The sequence below is a fragment of the Saimiri boliviensis genome, chromosome 15, assembly GCF_048565385.1.
Source record: "Saimiri boliviensis isolate mSaiBol1 chromosome 15, mSaiBol1.pri, whole genome shotgun sequence".
Lineage (NCBI taxonomy): Eukaryota > Metazoa > Chordata > Mammalia > Primates > Cebidae > Saimiri > Saimiri boliviensis.
Window position 1 is genome coordinate 3,184,612 of NC_133463.1, and position 5,834 is coordinate 3,190,445.

General features: G+C 45.1%; 1 pseudogene; it reads right to left on the reverse strand.

Moving 5' to 3' along the window:
* Positions 1–5,360: 5,360 nt before the first annotated feature.
* Positions 5,361–5,478, reverse strand: LOC120362464 (5S ribosomal RNA; annotated as a pseudogene).
* Positions 5,479–5,834: the final 356 nt, after the last annotated feature.

The window sequence follows — 5,834 nt, forward strand, 5'->3', positions numbered from 1 at the left end:
GAAAGATATTTTCCTTATAAAAATATTATTTATCTTTTGTTAGATTTAGTGTTCGCTGTTTTGTCTTTTTTTTTTTTTTTTTGAGACAGTCTCACTCTGTCACCCAGGCTGGAGTGCAATGGCAGGATCTCGGCTCACCGCAACCTCCGCCTCCTGGGTTCGAGCAATTCTCGGCCTCAGCCTCCCGAGTAGCTGGGACTACCGGAACCCACCACCACATCCGGGTAGTTTTTGTATCTTTAGTAGAGACAGGGTTTCATCATCTTGGCCAGGCTGGTCTTGAATTCCTGACCTCGTGATCCACCCGCCTTGGCCTCCCAAAGTGCTGGGATTACAGGCGTGAGCCACTGTGCCGGGCCAGAATACATTTTCAAACTGTTTGTCACTGGGATATTTTTGCTGAGTCTTAGAGTATATGCATTCTTCACATTTTCTAGATTCTGCTCAGATTTTAAAAAACTTTCTATTTGAAATAATTATAGGTTCACAGGAAGCTGTGAAAATATACAGGTAGATTCAGTGCTGGGTACGGCCTTCGCAAACATAGTGCAGGATCAAAGCCGGGCCTGACACTGGTTCGAGGTGTATGCAGTTCTGTTGAGCACCTGGCAGGTTAGGGCAAGCAGCACAACAGCCAGGCTGGAACTCCTCCAGCGTCACGACAGTCCTCCCGTCCCGCCTCTTCATGGTTCTCCTCCCACCTCGGCACCCCATCATCACTTACCTGGATGCTTATCTTTTCTTCATTTTTGTAATTTTATCATTTCAAGGACTTTATATAATGGAATCATACAGCATGTGACTTTTGATATTGGCACTTTCCACTCAGCCTAATGCCCTTGAGACACACCCAAACTGCTGCAGGTATTAAGTGTTAGTTCTTTTTTCTGCTGAGTGGGGGCCACGGTACAATGCATCACAGCTTGTTTAAACATCCACCTGTGGAGGATGTGTGAGCTGTTGCCAGTTTTTGGCTATCACAAATAAGGTTGCCATCAACAGTTGTGCAGAGCTTTTGTGTGGGTATACATCTTCATTTCTCTGGTATGAATGCTCAGGACTGGTAGTATGATAGGTGTATCTTTCTTCCTTTTTTTTTTTGAGATGGAGTTTCACTCTTGTCGCCCAGGCTGGAGTATAATGGTGAGATCTTGGCTCACTGCAACCTCTGCCTCCTGGGTTTCAAGTGACTCTCCTGACTCAGCCTCCTGAGTAGCTGGGATTACAGGCACATGCCACCATGCTTGGCTAATTTTGTATTTTTAGTAGAGAAGGGGTTTTACCATGTTGGCCAGGCTGATCTTGAACTCCTGACCTTGGGTGATCCGCCTGCCTCATCCTCCCCAAGTGCTGGGATTACAGATGTGAGTCACTGTGCCCAGCCAGTTGTATCTTTCATTTGTGACTCTACCCTTTTACATTTCCTCTAGCAATGTATGAGAGATCCAGTTTTTAACGCATCCTCACCTGTGTTTGGCATTGTCACTATTTCTAATTTTAGCTACTATAATAGGTGTGTGGTGATTCTCATTGTGTTCTTTTTCTTTTCTTTTTTTTGAGACAGTCTCACTTTGTCACCCAGGCTAGAGTGCAGTGGCATGAACATGGCTCAGTACAACCCTGACCTCCTGAGTGCAAGTGATTCTCCTGCTGCAGCTTCTTGAGTAGCTGGAACCACAGACGCATGCTACCATGCCTGGCTAATGTATGTGTTCTGGGGTTTCGCCACGTTGCCCAGGCTGGTCTCGAACTCCTGAGCTCAAGCGATCCACCTGCATTGGCCTCCCAAAGTTCTGGGATTACATGCTTGAGCCACTGTGCCCAGCCTTATTATGTTCTTAATGTTCATTTCTCTAATCGTTAATGATGTGGAGCATCTTTTCATGTGCCTGCCATCCGTATGTCCTTTTTAGTGAAATGTCTCTTCATATGTTTTGCTCAGTTTTAATTTGATTTTTTAAAATTACCATTGAGTTGTGACAGTTCTTTATGTATTCTAGATAGGAGACCTTTGTCAGACAGGCAATCCGTAGATAACGCCTCCTTGTCAGTAGTTTGTCTTCTCATCCTCTTAACAGAGTCTTTTGCAGAGCAGCAGATTTTACTTTTGGTGAAGTCCCATTACTGATTTGTTTTTCTTTTATGGATTGTGCTTTGGTGTCAGGGCTAAGAAATCTCCCCAAGCCCTACCTAGTTTCTGAAGATTCTCTCTCTCTCTCTCTCTCTTTCTCTCTCTCCCTTTTTTTTCTTCTAAATTTTTGTAGTGCTGTGTTTAAATCTGAGATCCATTTTGAGGTAACTTTTATATGAAGTGTGAGGTTGAGGTTAATTTGTGGATCTCCAATTTGTTGAAATAAACATTCTTCCTCCATTGAGTTACTTTTGCACCTTTGTCAAAAATTCTTTGGCTGTACTTAAAAAAAAATTTTTTTTTTTGATACAGAGTCTCACTCTGTCCCCAGGCAGGAGTGCAACGGCGTGATCTTGGCTCACTGCAACCTCCACCTCCTGGGTTCAAGTGATTCTTCTGCCTGAGCCTCCTAAGTAGCTGGGACTATAGGCATGCACCACCACACTAAGCTAATTTTTGTATTTTTAGTAGAGATGGGGTTTCAACATGTTGACCAGGATGGTCTTGATCTCTTGACCTCCTGATCTGCCTGCCTTGGCCTCCCACAGTGCTGGGATTACAAACATGAGCCACCGCGAGTGGCCAGCTGTACTTCTGTGCATCTATTTCTAGATCCTCTGTTCTGTTCCATTGATCTGTGTGTTAGTGGAGACAGTAAGTCCTAAAATTTCATGGAGGGATTCCTTCCACTTTATTCTTCTTTTTCAGAATTTTTTTTTTCTATTCTAGTTCCTTTCCTCTTCATATGAATTTTAGAATAAACTTGTCTGTATCTACAAAAAATTTTGCTAAGATTTTGACAGGATTTGGGTCGAAGCTATATGTCACTGTGGGAAGAATTGGCATTTTTATGATGGTGAACCTCATGAACATGATGTGTCTGTTCATTTAAATATTTGATTTCTTTTGTCAGTGTCTTGCAGCGTTTTGCATACAAATTTTATACATGCTTTGTTAGATTTTTTTTTCCCTAAGCATTTTTTTTTTGAGTGATTGTAAATGGTGTTGTATGTTAAATTTCAGTTTCCATCTGCAGTTTTGCTTTACTCACTTTAATTAGTGAGTAAAAAGGATAAAAAAAAAAATAAGTTCCTAGGGTGGGTGTGGTGGCTTATGCCTGGAATCTCAGCACTATGGGAGGCCAAAGCAGGCGGATCACAAGGTCAGGAGATTGAGACCATCCTAGTCAACATGATGAAACTAAAAATACAAAAATTAGCTCAGTGTGGTGGCCTAAAAATACAAAAAATACAAAAGTACAAAAATTAGCTCTACTAAAAATCCCATCTCTACTAAAAATACAAAAATCCCATCTCTACTAAAAATACAAAAATTAGCTGGGCATGGTGGTGCATGCCTGTAGTCCCAGCTACTTGGGAGGCTGAGGCAGGAGAATTGCTTGAACTTGGTGGAGGTTGCGGTGAGCCGAGATCTCACCACCGTACTCTCACCACTGTACTCCAGAGCAAGACTCTGTGTTAAAAAAAAAAGAGTTCCTTTGGATTGCCTGTGTTGGCCATCATGACATCTACAAAAGAGGACCGTTTTATTTCTTCCTTTCGGATTTGCATGCGTTTTTATTTCTAAGGTGAGCCCAGTCTAATCATGTGGACAAGATGGAAGAAGAGTCAGGAGAGACTGGAAGCAGGAGCGGCAAGACGCACAGGTGCTGGCTTTGAACATGACGTCCACTCTTCCCTTTCACGTAATGTTGCATGCCGGTTGGTCAGATTTTCTGGATTTCCTCCTCATGATACCTCTCACCATGGGAAGTTATGCATCGCCACACTTTAAAACTCTGAGTATCCACGTGATGTACCCCGGGCCGATGAAGTGTGCACAGAGTGAACGTGAGCCATTTCCAGGCAGATGCTTTTGCAGCTGGTATGGGGATGGCCTCTTTATTCTTGGTCACAAGACTGGGCGTGCTTTGGATAGAGATGCTCTGTGGTTCCTGTTCTGGAGGAAGATGACATGGAGCAGTGCTGCACTTGGCGTTGGAGAGTGTGGCTACTAGAAAAAGCTGTGGGGATTGTGGGTTGTTGATCACGACCAATGCCTGCTTCCTTCTTGATATCCAGGTCGCTGTATTTCCAGCTTGCTCATCTTGCTCCGTGTGATGGAAGGCTGGTCTCTGTTGCTTGCATCTGTGAGGCTTCCTTTCCTTCTGGCTTCTCATTAGGCTCAGCCAATGGGTGGCCCCGGTGGGACAGTGGAGAGGGAGGAGAGAGCACTCAGGGTGTTTATCCCCTGGCTTTTCCCTGCCAGGTGGTGGGTTAGGGATGGTCATGTTCCTCTCCCTGAGATCTCAGTGAGCTGGTAAGCACCCCTCCCCTCGCCCCTTGGGCACAGAGGTAATGGCCTTCTGCTGTCGCTTCATCAGGTCAAACCTTCATCTCCCTTAACTTCACCACTTCATTAAACCCCCCAATTACTCCCTGAGTCCTTTCTGGTACCCTGGGGATTGTTGCAGTGTGAATGAAACAAGTGAGAATGAGCCCATCGTGGTCGCTGCTCCTGGAGGGACCTTCAGAACCGGTCCCTTTCAGTGGGAAGGGCAGGTGCTAGAGAGCATTGTGGGAATAAGGGTCAACACCGCACGTTCTACCTGCTGAGGATCTGTGCTGCACTGCAGCAATCGTGTATTTGCAAACAAATGTTTGACTTCAATTTGCAATCATTCTCATGATGTGCTGAGTCCTGAAAAAGGCTTATCTCAAAATTATAGGGAAGAAAACTGCCAATTTGGGAACTTCATGACATCCTGCAGGCCGCCTACAAGGAGGCGTGCAGCCATGTTCATAGTTGTGGTAAGCAGAATTTCTAATGACCCTCAAAGGTGCCCTACTCTGCCCCCTGCAACTCCTCAGCAGGAGGAAATACTCCCTTGCTTAGCTCACGTCCTGTGGCGCAGGCTGTAAGGAGATCAGCCTGGGCTACCTGGGTCGGGTACTGTTGTCGCAGGAGCCCCTAACAGCTGGGAGAGAACTCAAGAAAGAGCTGCGGGCAGAAGTTGGAGAGATTGAAAGAATGAAGTTTCCCTGCACCGCGCTGCTTCAGTAAGCTGAGAAAGTTTGTCATTTCATCATGTGTCCCTGCCTGATCTGGTGACCTGAAAAGCTATGCAAACAAATGTAGGGCAAATCCAGGAAGGTGGAGGCTATCCTTTTTTATATTTATATTTATATTATATATATATATTTATATATTTTTTATATTTTTTATTTTAAGCCTGTAGCACCAGGTATTCCCAGGTGGTCTCCCGTCCAAGTACTAACCAGGCCCGCCCTGCATAGCTTGCGAGATCTGACGAGATCGGGTGCGTTCAGGGTGGTATGACCGTAGACGGCTATTCTTTTCATTGGCAGCAGCCTGAAGGATATGGGGCTGTCGCTCCTTTAGACTGGGGAATCTCTGCTGTGAAACTGGCACCTGGAGTGTATTTGTGGCCCTCAGTCTCCTAGACATGGCCATGTGGGGTTGCCACGCCATGCCATAGCATGATGGTAACTTTTCCTGAGTCTCCAAATAGGACTGACACTAGTCTCCCTGAGAGCTCTGGTGTCAACAAAGCTCTGAGCTACTTGACTCAGTGGAACAGAGAAAGCTCCTTTATTCATGGAAAGTTGGGCCAAGTCACCTACACACGGGAAGAGTCAAGTTCCAATTTCAGCCGAATGTGTCACGTGTGGTCACAATGGAG